Genomic DNA, 18,260 nt, shown 5'->3' with positions numbered 1-18,260 from the left:
TCCCTCCTGGGCCCCCATCACATGGAATCGCTCTGCACGCTCCTCCACTGTGATTCAGGACACCTCTCTGCGAAGGTACTTACTTCCTCCTCTCCCTCTATTGGAATCCTCTCTCTGGTGGAGTTCCTTTGTGACCCTTTTTCCTAAGCCTCTCCCACATCCGCTTCGTTCTGCTTCTCTTTGCTGCTTGCTCTGTCTCTCCGCTCACTTCTGTCTCCAACGTCTTCCCCTTCAGGCTCTCCTCACCTGCCCCTCCAACCTCCTTTCCTCCTCAGACTCAGAGGTTCCATTAAGCCTCACCAAATGGCTTGGCCTCAGTACAGCTCCATGGCCAACCATGGCGCACTCCAGTTCCAAATTCTCCCAGGTTGTAACCACTTCTGCCATTGCACAAACAAACGATCCCAAATCTCAACTTTCTCTGCTTCACTCTCAGAAATCTCTCATCCCTGAGCCTTCCCAGCTCTCTGTTTCCTCTAGTCCCTCTATCTGGATTCAGAATCGCAGAAACTCAAATGGCTTTTGGGCATGGATAATATTTTAAAAATTGTTTTATTCTGTTCTACTGTATAAAAAAAAAATGTCTCTGGAGTTGGGTTATGGCCCTCCCTCTCCAGACCCAAGCATGGTTGTTTAAAAGTTTCCTATAAAATCTCTGTCCTGGGTCAGGCGGGCCACCTGATTTCATAACAGGGAGAAGGAAAACAAAACAAAACCCCCAAGAAAAGATGCAAAGAACTTTAAAACAACCACAAAGCAAACTCTTCCCACCAGGGATGACTGCTGCTCATCTCACACTCCTTTTCCTGGTCTTATTTAACTCTCTAAATACTCTCCTCTCACTTTTGCTAAAGTAGAAACTTAATCTCAAGGTTTGTAAGACTGTTTTGTAAACCCTCTTTCTCTCACAATTTGTAAATTCATTGGTCTAAAGAACTTCATAAAATCTGTAACAAAAAGCTAGTTTGAAACTTGTAACAATAGGTTGATAGTTAAAAAAAAAAAAAAAAAAAAAAAAAAAACCTATACAGGAGGTCATCTTAATTTGCTACAACATGCTTGTATGTAACTTGGATTCAACTCTTGTTTAAAAAATATATCTGTTACAGCATACTGTATATGTAACTTGTTTCAATTCTTGTTTATGGAAAATAGAACTTACTAACAATAAATGTTATTTTTGTTATAAACTTCAGGTTTATACATTCTCGAAGTTGGAAAGGTCTGTTCAGCCTAACAACAACAACAAAAGACTTAAAGATGCGTGTCTTAGCCACTTACGTCTTTACTCACTGTGTTCAACGCCAGGCTTCTAGAAAATCTTAGATAAGAAACAAAATGTTTGGGGGCTGGGGAGATGGCTCCATGGTTAAGAGCACTGGCTGCTCTTCCAGAGGACCCAGGTTCAATTCCCAGCACCCACATGGCAGCTCACAACTGTCTGTAACTCCAGTTCCAGGGGGTTTGACACACTCACACAGACATACATGCAGGCACAGCACCAATGTACATGAAATAAAAATAAAAATTATATAAAAAAGATACAAAATGTTTGATGAACAAGATATGTTTGATAAATGAGGTTGATAAATTCCTAAGGTCTATTTAGTCTAGCAGAAACCGACTTGAAGATGTAGGTCTAGCCTCTTTGTCTTTGCTAACTTTGTTAAGCTTTAGCTCTTTGGATAAACTGAGTCATATAAGAAACTGTCATATTCTGTTAAGGTACACTAGGAAAGGGTCAGAAATGTAAGGTTCCTAGTCTCTCTGTAGACTGTAATTATGGTTTAAAGTTTTATTTTGATGATAAATTATCTTCAAATTTTTAAGGCTCCTCGACAGAGATAAAAATAAAATCCTAATCTTAGAAAAGCTACTAGCTGGTTGTAAACTGTTAAAGATAATTAAGACATGAAGTTAATGGTCATTCACTTATAAATGATCTAATTCCTTAATGTGCTCAGAACTATACTTGTAGTTATGCTAAGTGCAAACATAATTCATTTACAGGAAAAGCTTTTAGTCTTCTGTCTATGCTGTCAAGGTTAAGCCTGAAGCAAGTAATTAAAAATAAGCAAAGTTTGTTTAAACCCAGGAATACTTAGTAGATTAAACAATGGCTCTCAAATCCCCCAGAGAGATTTGCTAAATATAGCACTTCAAGTGTTTAATGAAAAAGACTTCCCCCGACGGACAAAAACACCAGCTTTAGGTAACAGCAGCTGAGGCTGTCTCCAAAGAAGATGGACAGCAATGATCCACACCTGGAGCTTACTTCAATTGAAGTAATACAGACCACTGGGCAGAGAACGCCCATGCCTCACCTGCAGTCAGGGACCCACCCAAACTGTACCCACTCTTGGGTGGACTGATCTACTCTACCTGGACAAGGTAGGTCAGTTTTTCCAAATTCTTCCTGCACAGAAAAATCTCTCAGGCCTTCTGAGTCTGGTAGCCTAAGGCTGATGCTGCCCTGTGTGAAAAGCCAAAGATTGACAACCTCTGCCCCCAACTAAGTCATCTAGACCACCATGGAGGATCCAGGCTGGCTGTTAGGTAGCAGGTAAATTTCTGTCACTTGAATTGCTACAGAGGCCACTTGGAATTTGCTTCCTAGTCAATTTTATCATCTCAGGTCTCTGAGGGGGTTGATGGCCAGCTGAAGCTTCATCAGTTAAGTAGCTGTGAGCTGACTTTAAGATAATACATGATGTTAAGACTTCAAAAGTTCAGAGTTTTAACATATTAATCAGTGGAGTTCTGATAAACTATTACTATTAAACTCTAGCCTTGAGAAAGCACCAGCCACCGTTATCATAGTCACAGGCTCAAAATTTTAATTTTCCTTTTCCTTTTCCATTTCATTTAGTTATTTTCTAGATACAGACTTAAAATGCTTCTCACTGTGCCGAAAACATCTCTGTCCAATTTGTACACACCCAGCCCTCTGGACAGAGGAAACAGTGTCCACGCTTTTAACCAGAACCATCCTTCTGGGTTCCCAGGTGCTGCGGCTCAAAGGCATGAGTCTACCCCAGCAGACATTGTTAACTGCGTTGGCTACAACTGGGATTTCAGTGCAGGTTACAAACAGGGGTAATGCTAATCTGTCTAAAATGTTCATCGCTTTTTGTTAACTTTAAAAAATTCATGGGCGCTTCAGGGAGTTGCGACTTGGATCCACCTGCCACAGGTCCAACTGATTCAATATAAGTGCTCCTGTCAGTCAACAGCCTAAGCTTTCCTGCCAACCGCCCACTCCTGAGGGTAGGCTCTCTCCTTTCCCTGGTCTTGGGACTCCTTGCCACCCCAGCAGCCACCACCAGGACCACAGGCCTGGAAGTTTTAAGTGTACACTGAGATAAAACTTTCCCCTAAACTCCTTTACTTTAACCTTCTCTCCCTGGTCTATACCTGTCCCAGCAGATTTCCACTCAGCCGACAGACTGGCCCTTTATGGAGAAGTTGGCCAACCCAGCGTTAGTGTAGGCATTTGAACTGCATCTTGTGACGTATAAGAAAAAGAGACTTCCACCTGGGGGTGGAGGAGAGCAGGAGGAGGCATCCAGGGGCAGGGCTGGGCACTGAGTTGTGAAGGGAGACCTAAGATGCTGATAGGCGTATGTTTATTCATCTACCTGGCAAGTATCGAACCCCTGATGTGTGCCTGTCATGGGACAGGGAAATGGTATGGAATTTACAATTCAGAACTGGCTGCACACAAACCTGTCTGTTCTACGTACCAGGAAGACCCTACCCCACAGCAGGAGCCTGTGGAAGCCAGGGGGTGCATTCCTGGGAAATCCAAGCATAAGACACAGAGTAAGTGTCCTCGGAGCTGGGTGGGCCTCAGAGATGATGGCAATCCCGTCGGGTGGAAATGTCCCCCGAGGACTCAGCATTCCTGGGTCCATTCACTCTTCTGGAGAGTTAAGGAGGTTAGTGGGTTGCCAGGGGGATTGACCCAGCCTCGCTCCCCTCTCCCGTTCAGCAGGTGGTACCCCAAGCCCACAAGTAGTGGCTGAGTCGAGGCCATGTTCCTTTCATGGCCTTCCAAAGGGGTCCCAGCGGCAAACACGGGGTCCTGGGATTCTGTCCCTTTCCCCCTGTGGGCTGTGCTCCTGGAACTAGGAAGCGTCATGGCCATGACGAGGGAAGTCCAACTTGCTCTCATGTCCATGGAAAAGTTCACGAGATAGAATCCTTGCCCCTCCCTCCTCTACAAAGCCTATTTAACCATCTGACGGCCTCGGCTGCAGATGCTCACACTCTGTCCCCCTTGTTAGCCTAACAACCCACCAGGAGCGGGAGATGTATTGCTATATCTGATTCCCAGTGTCAAGAAGCAGGAGACACCAGATACATGCCTTCCTGACGTGCTAGGATGTACAGAGAGGTCAGCGTGGGGCAGATCAAGTGGGAATGGGACACACACACACACACACACACACACACACACAATTCTAATTGGACATGGGTGGCCTCCCTCCATGGATCTCAGAAGTCACAGGCTCTTCCAAAGGTCCTCTGTGGCAAACATTGGCTCCCTGGGATGATCTTATCTGGGAATTGATCGTCCCTTTTGCATTTTTCTTTAATTTGATGGTATCTGAATAGACTTCCCTTTTCTCTCTTGAGCAACTGCAACTACTAAACCTCAATTCTTTATCTCCTGAGTCCGGCAGCCTCGGGCTGCAGATGATGCTCCCACAAAGCAATCAGCAGGCAGGCCCTTGGCCTCTGTGATCAGATCTGGAAGTGTTCTGCCTTAGCGCTCCTCTGAAGACATCACTCATCTCCACCTGTCCCTCCTGCCACCCTCCCAGGCCTTCATGATGTCCACATGAGCTCCCTGTTACACACTTCAGCCTCACAACCCTTCCTCACAAGGCTGCTCACCGGGCTTCCCAGGTCTCACTCTTGAGCGTGGGAGAACACAAGCCATGCTTCCAGTGTGTTTGGTGTATGACTTCATTTGGCTTTTTCCCACGTGGCTTTTTCCCTCTGTGGTCACACTTGGGCTACTTAACTACTCTAGGCAGAGCGTTCCCTGCTGGAAATACCCGGGACCAGAAGAGTTAGAAATATTCGAGTATATACAATGAGCTATCTAGAGGGCAGGTCCGAGTCGATATAGGAAATTCCTTTATGTATTGTGTGAATCTTATACGCAATAGGCTCTTTCTGCATTTGGCCTGCGGCCTGACCCACCAAGGAAGGCATGGAATTCCACACTTGTAGCATCATGTAACACACTTGTAACACTTTGTAGCACTCCAGAGTCTGGATTTTTGGGGGTTAGGCTTTCTTAACCTGAATTCTTCTATTTAACTCCTGGCTGCATCTCCTCCCTCTCATATCATGGGTTCTTTGATCAACACCCCTTGCCTGCCACCGAAACTCAGGTCTGACCCCTCCATGAGCCTTAGATCTCCAGATGTTCTGAACCCACCTAACTTTTATTATTACTCAGGAGCCATTTGCTTTGTTTTGTGAGGCAGGGTCTATCACTGAGAGGGTTCACCCATGAGGCTAGGCTGGTGGCCAGTGATCCTCAGGGACCTGCCTATCTCTAGCTCTCCAGGCCTGGGTTGACAAGCATTCATCACTACACACTACTTTTTTTTTCTTAGTTGGTTCCAGGGATCAAACTTGGGTCCTCACGCTTCTCTGAGTTTGAGGCCAGCCTGGTCTACATAGTAAGTTCTAAGCCATTCAGATATACACAGTGAGACCCTATCAAAAACAAAAACAAAAACATAGCAATTTGCTAAACGCATCCTGAGGGACCAGGAGGAGCCAGAACGGAGCCAGAGATAGAGGGAGAAGAACAGGAACTTCAAGGGGATGGGGATGTGGTGGAAGTCCACAACCCAGGGGACTTTGGGGCTGCAGTCACGAACGGGGACTTGGTCCTATGGGTACTGAGGGCCGGTGAGTCTCGAACAGGCGGTCCTGGGATTTGATTAGCTTTTGAAAAGATGGTTTCAGCTGCTGAGAACAGAGGGAGGGGAGGAGGGAGGGCATGTCACCAGCTGGAAAATGGTGCTGACCAGCTGGGACTCTGGTGTCAACAATGGGGAAAATCAAATGGATTCTGGAAAAACTTAAGGGTCGGAATCATAGGATGGGGTGGTCACACCATCCAGGTCATATTGACGATCTGGCAAGGGCAGTGCCAGGAGGAAGAGTGGCAGTTACCCTCCTCAAGGTGGAGATCTGGAGAGGCTTGGATGGCACAAAGGCTTCCAGCACACCTGCCTCAGCTAGGACTGGCTTCTGCATGATGAAGATACTCTCTTTAGGGTCTGTGTCAGAACTGGTTACCCTAGCAACAAGAGCTCTGCCCCACCTTCCTGGCCTTCGGCACCTCTCCTTGCTGCCTTCCTCTTCCCTGGCCTACCTCATGGGTCTCCGCCTGAGCTAACAGTTCTTCCCAGCCCACCAAGTGCCCAACACACATCTTCCTGATGCTGAAACATCTGGAGCCAGAGTGGGAAACTGCAGAGAAGGCCTACCCTTCTGTCCCCGATGTTCTTCAAGGATGCTCAGAAGACAGGAGGCTGTCAGCATCCAGTCTGAGCAGAAACAGACCCAACAGCTGCTCTCTGGCGGGAAAATCCCTACACTGTCTAGGAGCAAGGAGAACTCTTTCTCTTCTTAGCCAGGCCTCAGGCAGGAGAATCGGAGCCAAGAGGCTCCCAGGAATCAACTGTGGCAGGAGATGAAGTGCCCTAGCACGGGCTGGTTATGACCACAGGAACAGCGGGCTCATTCTGAGGACCGGTGCTTCCTCTGGAAGCCAACAGCACAACGTGGAATGATCTGAGGTAGATCAGAGCAGGGCACGTCTCCTCACCTTGAGTTTTTATGTCAGGGACCTCACCGTGGGAAAGGCTGTAGGAACTGAACCGTCAGGAACAAGAGGGCTTGTTTCTGGAAGAAGCCAAGCTAGTCTCAGTCATGTGAGTAGTGGCCGAGAGAAGACCCTGAAAACAACCATAGCCATGGGGAACCCTCCTGACTTAAGTCAAAGGTAAGGGTTGGGTCTGCGTTGCCAGCTGAGGGCCGTGGGGGCAGGTAACTGAGATGTGGGGACAGGCCCAGGGGCAGGAGGCAGGCAGATCCTCACTGAGAATGCCGTTCTGTGGGATGGAAGGGTGTTTTCCAAGCAAGGATGCATGGGCTCTAGGAGGGATTCTGAGGAGCGTCCCGGACATACAGATTCATGAAGGTGCCTTGGACAGCTGCACACAGGGTGGAGGTGCTAATGAAAGTCAGAAGAGGTAGGCATGCTGAGCTCACCAGAAAGGGCGGGCTGGGCTGGGTGTCCACTGCATGAGCAGCCCAAGACAGGTCCCTAGTAGGATGAGCATGTAACAGAGGAAAGAGCTGGAGGCTCTCGGGCCCTGGTACCCTCCTGGGAACCCCAGGTCAGCCACCATTGGCAGGGGACTGACTGTTCAGGACATGAACGGTGCCCAAACTCTGTCCCTAGTTTTACACACCTCTCCTCCACAGAGACCTGCTTCCCCCGGGTCTAGAAGTGACTTTGGCCAGAGCTCTACTCAGCTTTCTCTGTTGTGAAATTTGATTTCTTCACATTGATTGTCACCCAAGCACGACACAGGAAGTGGTGAGCATGAGTCCTGGAATGATTAGTGTGTGTGGGTGGGAGAGCCGTGGACACATGACCATGCACACTGCATGGATGGAGGGATAGTTAATATCTGGGAGGGGGAAAATGAAGAGCTCAGACTGAATCCAGGTTGTGTGGGGTCACAGCCTTGGGTTCAAAGCTCACTGAGGTAGCTTCCATCTGGGGCTCCCCAGGGACCTGGCTCCAGCTCCAAGGAAGGGCAGTCTTCAATGCAGTCTGTCCTCTGGAAGCACCATGGTCTTCTGGATCACCCTCTCTTTTCAAGGGGTCCCTCTGCCGTGGTCTTCAGGGTTCATGTCTCCTCAGATAAGGTAGCACGACTCAAGTACCTTCTATATTATCGGTTTTGTTTTTCCTGTTGAGCTTGCAAGACTGCCGGGTGGGGATAACAAACCTGACTGGTTGTGGCAGGCACCAAGGTTCTGGGATAGACTATGTGACCTGCCCTGATCCTGTCCAGAGAAGCCAGGCATGCTGGTGATGCCAGCTGCTCCTCCAGCTTTAAAGGAGGTCACCCGTTTTTATTGCCAGTGCCACCCGAGAGATGGGCCCTTCAGAGCTTGTCTGTGATGTTCGATCTCCATCATCAGCTTGATGAGGTGTGTCTATGAGAGTATTTTCAGAGAGGTAAACTGAGGTAAGAAGACCCACCATGCATGTGAGCAGTACCATCCCAGAAGCTTGGGGCCTAGACTGAATAAGAGGGGGAAAAGGAGAACAAACATTTATCTCTGTCTGCTTTCTGATTAGGGACACAATGTGACCAGATTCCTCACATTCCCTCCATGATGTCTTCCTGCCACGATTGACGGACTGTACTCTCAAGCTATGGACTGGAATACATCATCTCTCTCAAGTGGCTTCTTGTCGTATACTTGGTCAGAGCAATGAAATAAGTAACTGCTTATATCTTCAGTCCCCAGTTGATACCAAACCACCAAGAGCACAAGAGAGATCAACTGCCTTTGTGACCCTGGAACAGCTGGAATGGGCCACTTTCCCCACAAGAGACTTCAGGGCCACCCTTAGCATGCCTCAGATCCTGGATTTCATGTAAGAGTCTATGTACACATCCAACCCCAGTGCCGTCTAATCCCTTCCCACCTGTCCCTGTACCTGCTTTGGAAATGCCCTCATCCTTGAGTACTAGCCCCCTCAGTCCCCTCACTGACTGCCCACTCTGTCCCTGTCATAGCTTAGATTCCTGAAGACCCCAGTGCTCTGATGTGGCCTTGCCTTGAAGTTGGGTCTTTACAAGAGAATGGAGGTAAGTGAGGCCATTGACTGGACTCTCAGCCCACAGAGCTAGTATCCTTATAGAGAGATGAGACGTGGATTGTAGAGATGATGCAAGCATGGATTTAGAACTCAGCACCCATGGAAAAGCTGGGCATGGCTGCAGGAACCCCCATAACCCCAGCCCAGCTCCTCCAGGTTCATTGACTTCAGAAGCTTTCTCGTCGGGCTTTCTCTGGATCCCCAATAATGACACAGAGATTTAATATTAATTATGAAAGCTTGGCCATAGCTTAGACTTTTCCCAAACTAGCTCTTATAACTTAATTAGCCCATTTTTGTAAGCTATGTTCTGGCATGTGGCTCTGTTACCGCTTCTTAGTACAGCACATCCAACTTGCTCCAAGTCTGCTGGAGAAACCCCACACCTAGATTCCTCCTCCCAGTCTCTGTCGTCTCTGTCTCTCTGTCTCTATCTCTCTCTGTCTCTCTCTGTCTGTCTCTCTCTGTGTCTCTCTCTCTGCCTAGAAGTCATGCCTGTACCTGTACACACACACACACACACACACACACACACACACACACACACACACACACACACAATCAAGAATTGCCCATTAAGGGGCTGGAAAGATGGCTCTTCAAGATGACCGTGTCAGGGGGCCCACAGTTGCCTGTTACTCCAACTCCAGGGGGTCTGACACCCTCTCTGGCCTCTGTGGACAATTGCATTCATGTGTACATACTCCTCCCCATAACGAAAAATAAAACAAATCTTAAAAAATCATCAATTAACTATAAAGCTGTTAGCTAAACACCTGGGGTAGGGGAGGAGAAGACGGAGAATGACGAATGACGGGGAGAATTTCACAGAGGGGAGGCAGAGCGAGACAAAGGCAAAGAGAGGCAATCGCATAAACTGAGTCCCAGCTCTGAGAGCTGCCTTTCTGCTTCTGGGGTCTTGGGTTGGGGAAAACAGCATCACTCAGTGGAGCCATCAGATTGGCATCCTGCCAGGGTTTGAAAAGCTCTAAGATGTTTTCAGCTGCTGCCACAGGGAAGTGTCACATGGCTGAGGTGAGGTGGCCTATCTCTGGGTCCCTTCCTGCTTCCCCTTGCAGAGGTAGCAGGCAGGCAGCTGATCGTCGTCACTGAGGCTGGGGGAATCCTGGGTTCAACACCTACAAAGCATGGGGCAGAAGCAGAGGTCTGGAGTTTGACAGCAGCCCAAGGCCAGGGACACAGGAGGGAAATGAGGAAATGAGCAGATGGCGGCTTGGGAAGGACTCGGGTTCCTGTGGCCGCACAAGAGAAGCCCCAGGGGGCTTACAGGCTGCAAGTACTTCACACACACACACACACACACACACACACACACACACACACACACACACACACACACACACACACGGGTCACATAATGAAAGCCACACCCTGTAATCAGAAAGTGTCGAAATAGCTGCACCACCATGGGAAGCTGCCGCATGAGGGCAAAGATTTGCAGATCAATCCAGAGCTGGGAACTGAACTCAGGTCATCTGCACCAGAAGTATGTGCTCTTAATCACTGAGCTGTCTCTCCAGCCTCTATGTGCGTGTGTGCGTGCGTGCATGCGTGCGTGTGCGTGCGCACGTGTGTGTGTGTGTGTGTGTGTGTGTGTGTGTGTGTGTGTGTTTTACAGGGATGGAGATGTAGCTCAGTTGATAGAGCACTTGCCCAGCATGCACAGAGCCCCGAGTTTGGTTCCCAGCATCACATAAAACCAGGCATGGCTGTGCAGGCCTGTAGTCTTGGCAACCAGAAGATGTAGGCAGGAGGCTCATGAGTGCAAGGTCTTCCTCAGTAAGTACAAGGCCAGCCTGGGCTACATGGGGCCCTGCCTCAAAATGAATGAATCAATATGAGCATTTTAAGCAAGCAACCGACAAGTGTGGAGAAGGCACGTAACCAAGAGGATGGGTGGCGTCCTCTCGGAGCCATCTCCGGGTCTCTTTCCGATTCAGACTTCAGAAACACATTATCCTTTCTGCACAGTTTTGTCTCCACCCATCTGATGTCTGACTTTCCTGAGAAGATGTGAGCAAATGTTTAGTCACCCCAGGTAGGGCACCACAACAGACCAAAGAACCATTCCATACGAACCTTCTAGCCACAGAGTTCCCTGGGGTTACTCACAGGAACACGGGTGACTTGGTGTTAATAGTGTCTATATCCCCATGATGTACCATCTCCCAAGCGGTCCCAGTCTAATGAGGGCCTCCCTCTGGTAACCACAGCTCTGATTTCCAGGTGCCAATCATGCTTGGAGGACAGCGCCCTCATCGCCCCATTGTTCTTGCTGGGTTTTCATTTTCCACCCCAACCCCCTCTCCCAACACATGTGCACACACTTGCTTGTGCACACACTTGCTTGTGCACACACATGTACATACACGGTCACACTGGTATTGACCTCAGAGGCTCAGTGACAGTCCCCACCTCTTTTCTCCCAGCCCAGCACGCAAAACTGTAGGAGCCTTTGCTGGCCCAGACAAACCTATCAAATGTCCCACTGTAGTTACAGGGCCCTTGAGTCCCTATTCTTGCCCTGCAGGACACCTGAGGGTGGGGTTCTTGTGAACAGCTTGTCAAAGTTCACCCAGCAGCCAGAAATACATCACGGCACTCCTGGTTGGCTCCATGTTGCTGAGACACTTTTTCTGCTTGACTACGTAGTCACGAGACCCATAGGACAGGAGAAGAGTAGTAGCAGTGACCACCATGTCTTTGTCCCCTCTGGGCCGTGTCGTCTTCTCAAATTGTTCAAATTTCTTGTCAGAGTTCAGGTGCTGTCATTAAATTGGGGGAGCGGGGGTTCTGAGTGGGTTTCATGTTCTAGGAAATGTTCCCAGGAAAGTAAGGAAGATGCTATGACTTCTAGCCCATTTTACAGATAAGGAAGCTGAGTCTCCCCTCCAAGTGATCCAGCGAGGCAGAAGTGGAGGTAGACCTAGATCCCCCTCTTGGCCTCCCTTGCTTCCCTTCTCTCCATAGCAACCTCTGCGTAGGTGGCTCTCTGCCTTCCTCTCTCATGGCAAAACTCTTTGAATGTCCTCTCCATGTCCAGCCAATCGGCTCTTCTTCTTGTCTCATTCCAATTGTGCTTTAAGGCAACCCTCCAAACCCTAGCCCCTGGGAAGTGTTTCTTGTCTGCAGGGAAATGGGATAGTAACCTGAATTGTGTAAGTGGAAAGTCCCTAAGTTTTCAGGCTGGGAAATGAGATTCAAGTCCCTCACGCCAACAGTGCCAGGCTTGGACTTATGGACCATTCTACTCCAAGGCAAGGCTCACTCAGCACAGTGCCACCCAATCCTGCCCTTCTGGAAAACCCCTCATGTCTAGCAAATAGAGAAAGCATGCAGGGGTCATATTCACAAACTGTCTGCTGCAGCCTTGGCTACTACAGAGCAAGAAGCCACACCCTCTCAGGATTACCGGCATCATCCAAATGTTGGAAAGGGGCAAATGCTGGCATTTACTCCCACCAAATCCCTTCCCAGCAGAGGGCTGAGAAGTGTTTCTCAAGGCCCCATATCACAAAGTGCCATAGATGGAATCAGAGGGCATCATGACAGGGGCAATAAACTACAAACAAGGGGCACATATCACCTGCTCTCTCTTTTATGTGAAAAGTGGGTGAAACATCAACTTGGGCTGGAGAGTGTGTACTGTTCTTGAAGAGTCTGGCTCTTAGCAATCACTTTGGACAACTCACAAATGCTTGTAATTTCATCTCCAGAGGATCTGGCACCCTCTCCTGGCCTCCTCTTGCACCTAGACTCAGTGGTGGCATATACGTTTAATCCCAGCACTTGGGAGGCAGAGGAAGGCAGATCTCTGTGAGTTTGAAGCCAGCCTGGTCTACAGAGTGAGTTCCAGGACAGCCAGGACTACACAGAGAAACTCTGCCTCAAAAAAACAAACAAACAAAAAACAAAACCTTCCTTTAACAAGCTGACTGAAACATAGACTAATGATTACTGTAAGAATAGAATTCTTAAGTTTAAGAGAGTTGATTCTATTTATAGTTTTTGTTTTATGTACACAAACTTTTTCGTAGCTCAAGATTAGGGAGATAGTATTTTGCACATCTTTTCAAAGGGTGTGGCGGCTCCAATACCATTAGATTAGTTCTCCTTGGAACTGAGCAGTTCTCAGACAGCATTCTTGGGCTCCACTTTTCCTTCCCACACGGATGTGCAAACACTGTGGATGCACCTTGTCAAGGGGTCTCTGTGCTCAGTTCTGGCCCCTTAGTAACTTAACCTCGGTGCACTGCTGTCTCCACTTCCCTTCATTTGTGAGTCAAGTTGTGTTCTCTAAGTGGTACCATCCTCACTAGAGCCTTGAGATCTCAAAGAGCTCTTTGGTGTTCTGTGTACATTTTTGCACACACCTATAAGATTATAAACACACACAGGCACACACACACGCACACCCTATAGGAATGTGTCTTAGTCCGCTTCCTATTGCCCTGTCCTTATTTGCTTTCTATTGACCAAATCACCTTGGGGGAGGAAAGGATTTATTTGGCCTCCACTTCCACGTCACAGTCTGTCCCTGGGAAAATCAGGGCAGGGGCTCACAACAGAAACCTAAAGGGAGGACTGAAGTAGAGATCACAAAGGAGCACTGATCACTGGCTTGCTCTCCGTGGCTTGCTCTCTGTGCTTTTGTATATAACTCGGGACCATCTGACGAGGAATAGTACCACCCACAATAGACTGAGTCCTCCAGCATCAATTATTAATCAAGACAATGCCCCCAAACACTTGCCCACAGGTCAATCTGATGGAGGCATTTTGAGGCGCCCTCTTCTTGGTTTCTGTCAAGTTGTCAAAAAATAACCAGCACAATTGACACCTTGTCAACTTGACCCACAAACGCATCACTATTAAACCATAACCTTCCTTTTATTGTTTATACCCAAGATCTCAAGCTAATATCACAGTATAAAACACAGTATAACTTTAAAGGTCCCACAATCTTACAAAAATCAAACACTTCAAAAGTTCTAGTCTCTTTAAAAAATTCAAAGTCTCTTAACTGTGGGTTCTTGGAAAACACAAAAATAAAAAACCCTAGTTACTCTAAAAGGAAATAATCAGGGCACAAAAACAATCACACTTAAGCAAAACCAAAGTCCATCCATCAGCATAGCTCCAAATCTTGTATCTCACTGCCTGACATGTGGGACTCACTCATGATCTGAGCTTCAAAGGGCATCTCTAACCGAAGAGCCTTGCAGGATGGAAATAGAAGTATTGCTAGGACTTCCTATGCTTGACCACCAGCACAGCTTAGATAGAGATAGACAGACAGACAGACAGATAGAGAGTCTCAAAATAAATTAAGTAAAAGTAGTAAAGCAGGACACTTGAAGTCCTGCTTGGCATCCAAAAACATGTATATAGGAACATGCACCTCTACATACATGAACACATATGGCACATACATACACACACTCACACACAAAAGGAGGGGAAAAGGAGAAGAAACAATTAAGTTCCTGTCTAGGAGGTCTGTTTCTTTCTCTTTTGTTTTTCTTCATTTTTATTAGTTCTTTGAGGGTATCTCACAGTGCGTTTGATCACATCACCCTCTTTTCTCTGCTCCCGGATCTATCCGCCCTTTCCTACCAACCCAACTCTGTGTCCTCTTTTTAAAAAATCAAGTAGAATTTCTGTTGCCAATATGCTCTCGGGTGTGCGGCTGTCACTGAAGGGTAGTCTACCCACCAGGGGCCACCTCCATAAAGAAAACTGACTCTCCTTCTCCTAGGAGCCACCAACTGCCAACAGCTCCTTAGCTAGGGACCAGACTTCATATACACCCCACTCTCCACGCTGGGATTTTGTCTGGCCTGACCTCGCAGAGGCATTGTGCATGCTGTCTCAGTTGCTATGGATTCATTGATACAATTTCCCTGCTGTGCCCGGAAAAAACGGTTTTCGTGTAGTCCTCCACCACTGTCCCCTCTTCTGCAATGATGCCTGAGCTTTGGGTATATAGATTCAAATTAGAGCTGAGTATTCAGTTGCCTCTGATTGTCTGCATTTTTTTTTCCATTGTGGATCTCCATATTAATCGCTATCTACTGCAAAAGGACGCTTCTCTGGTGAGGGTGGCTCATGCACTAATCTGTGCGTGTAAGGATGGGTATAAGGAGTCTATTTAGAAGAGTAATAGTAGTAGGTTCTCCCCTGGGGCCTATGACCTGACCACTCACATTGGAGTGGCCTGAAAGCCAATCAGAAAATGGTTGCATATTCCCGTAACATTCATGCCACTATTGCAAAAGTGGGTGTGTCTTCCCAGGCCAGACATTGTTTTAGCTCACCGGGCTCACACGTGTGCAAGACTGATGATTTCTCCATCATTTTGTACACAGCACTCTCCAGCATTACGAGCGATAGCCAATAATGTGGAAACTCTCAGACAAAAGCTGATTTCTCCATGTTCTATGACGCAAGTAGTTGGTGTCTTCTGCAACAGGGTCTTGCTGTCAAGTTCTGGAGCACTAACAACACTAACAATAGCCCGTAACGTTGGGGGGGGGGCGGTCTATGGGACCTCAGTTGAGAACTCCAAAGGAGTTAACCCATTCCTGGCTATGCCTGTCAACTGATGAACAGGTAATAAATGTGGTACATTGACACAATAGGCTGTTACCCAGATGTTAAAAAACATGAAATTGGAAATGATCATTCTGAGTGAGGTAACCCAGCAAGATAAATGACATAGAGCAGCTCTCATTTGAAGATATTAGCCTTGAACCTTCAGCTGTATGTGCTCCATTTGGAATACCCATGGGGGTCAGGGAAATCGCTGGGAGTGGCTTCTAAGAGGAAGATAAAATGAAGTAGTTTAAAAGGATAAAGGGGATGGTGGTGCAGGGAGGGCTAATGCGGATGGGAGGGCAGAGCAGAGGAGGGAGTCTGGAGAGAGATAACTGATACTAAAGATACTTGGAAAAAATGGAAACCTCTACACAGAAGCTTCCTAAAATGTATACATATATAGTTTAAGTGGTGTTACCTTATAATGGGATAACAATGCCTCTTACTAGACACCACAGGAAAACAAAGTAAAAGAGACCCATTTTCTCTTTCTCCTTTTTTTTTTGTGGGGGGAGGTGACTTCAAGACAGAATTTCTTTGTGTAGCCGTGGCTGTCCTGGAACTAGCTCTGTAGCCAAGGCTGGCCTCAAACTCATGATCCTCCTGCCTCTGCTTCCTTCAGCAAATCCTACCAGCATGCGCCACCACAACTGTTAGAGGCCCATTTTCAGTGAAAGCATTTCCCATGATGCACTGGTTATCACTCATTACAAATGGTTCACGGTCAGTCACTAACAAACACACATATCACGGCGTTATAACCTCTATGTTGTTATCGTCTCGCCCTCCACTTTTATCTGTCCCCACCAGCCATTTCCCCATCACGCAGAGAACAACCAACAGATGAGTCACAATCCACCTGGCTTTCCACATCGGCTGCGCTCTCGCTCACACTCGCTCTTTGGCTAATCACCGTTTTCTGCAAGGATGAAATTTGAAGTCATCTTCTCATTACTCACAAGACATTCTCCATGCCCCAGGGGGCACATTTGTCTACAAACATCTTTACACGTAAAATCTGGGTCAAGCAGTCAATTCTGATCCGTCAGCACCACCCCCTCCCGAAAACCCTGCCATTGTGTGAATGACCTTGAGGGAATTGTGGAATTTTAGGCTTTGTGACTGTAGCGTGTTTATAGTCTGTAAAAAAAAAAAAGTGTTCACTCTTTTTCCAAAATTCCCTGTACAGAGGCCACACAGCACACACACCCTAGGGAGAAGTAAAAATAGAGCCATACTTTTCACGGGAAGTCCAGGAAGAGGCTATAAGGCAGTTCCCGGGCATGGTAATACCCTTTGTTCTTCCCGGTCCACAATACCACCTCCGAGTCTATACTGCTGGCTTGAAGGGACCCTTACTGAGTCAGAACATGTTTCTCTGGATCTGGAGAGATGGCTCCGTTGATAAAGACTTACCAATACAGCACAATCAACCAAGTGTCATGCCCCAAACTCTCACAGAAGCCAAGCATGGCAGACGATGCTTGCAGTCTCTGTGGTGAGTTGGGAGTGGGAGACAGATGGATCCCCGGAAGCTGGCTGGCAGTCAGCCTTGATGAAGTCCAAGGCCAATGAGAGAGCCTACCTCAAACCAAAAGTGCCTGAAGAATGATACTCAAGTTTGTCCAACTTCCACACATACGTGTGTGTGTGCATGCACACACACACACACACACACACACACACACACACACACACACACACACACACACACACAGAGTTTCAATTGAATAACAGATGATAAATTGTTTGAACTCTCTTCAAAGATGGTAGACATTAGCTTTTCTCGGTTGCCTCTGAGTGTCTCATGATTGTAAATGGGAGTACTTGGATATCAGGTGTAGTCAGCAAGAACAAAGTGTAATTAGTTGGGGGTCCTCATCTGCTCATCCTGCAGAGTAATTTTCTCCCACTGATGATTGAGTGGGACACAGTTGTCACCAGACAGTAAGTCTGTTGGTTCTCTTATCCATATCTTCATCATCAGCCAACACTCTCTCACCTCCAATTTGGGCATTTTACTTTGGATAGACGTAAAGTCCCAAAGGAACCGTCAAAACAGGAGACAATAGCAGAGGACTCCGTGGCTGCTAAATGCAATTGTTCTGTTTAGAGCTGAGGATTGCACCAAGTAAGATTTGCTTCTTAGAAAGACATTTGGTAACCCACTAAGTTCAGTTAGCACTACCCATGTGTGCATGGGCGTGGTGGTCTTCCGCCAGAACAAGGGAAACCTACCAGTAGCCACATCCTCAAAAGAGAATGACTTTCCCCTCACAGCAACTATCCATTGCTAATAGTTCCTCCGTAAGGGGTAGGTCCTCCAAGTCATCCTCATCTATGCTGGGATCTTGGCTGGCTTGATCTTGTGCAGGCAGCCACAGCTGCTGTGAAGGCGTGACCACAACAGCCCAGCCTCTTTGGGTCTATCTCTTCGTGTGCTTCTTAGCCCATTCAAATCTAGCACCAAGACGGTGGATTTCTCAATTCAACTATTTCACTTTTTAGCTCTAGCAGTACAATACAATTCTTGTTCTCAGGCTCATTCAGTAGTGCAAGTCTCTATTGGAGTCCTCATTGTTTCTATACCATCAATTTTAATTTGTAGAGCATGGGTTGAACCTACTTACGCCATCTGCTTTGAGGTCTTTGCTTGCTAAGTTCAACATCTGGCCCACCCTCAAAGGCAGTTCTGTGACCTGCC

Source organism: Peromyscus maniculatus, chromosome 20 (assembly GCF_049852395.1).
Source record: "Peromyscus maniculatus bairdii isolate BWxNUB_F1_BW_parent chromosome 20, HU_Pman_BW_mat_3.1, whole genome shotgun sequence".
NCBI classification, from domain to species: domain Eukaryota; kingdom Metazoa; phylum Chordata; class Mammalia; order Rodentia; family Cricetidae; genus Peromyscus; species Peromyscus maniculatus.
This window is presented reverse-complemented; position numbering follows the sequence as displayed.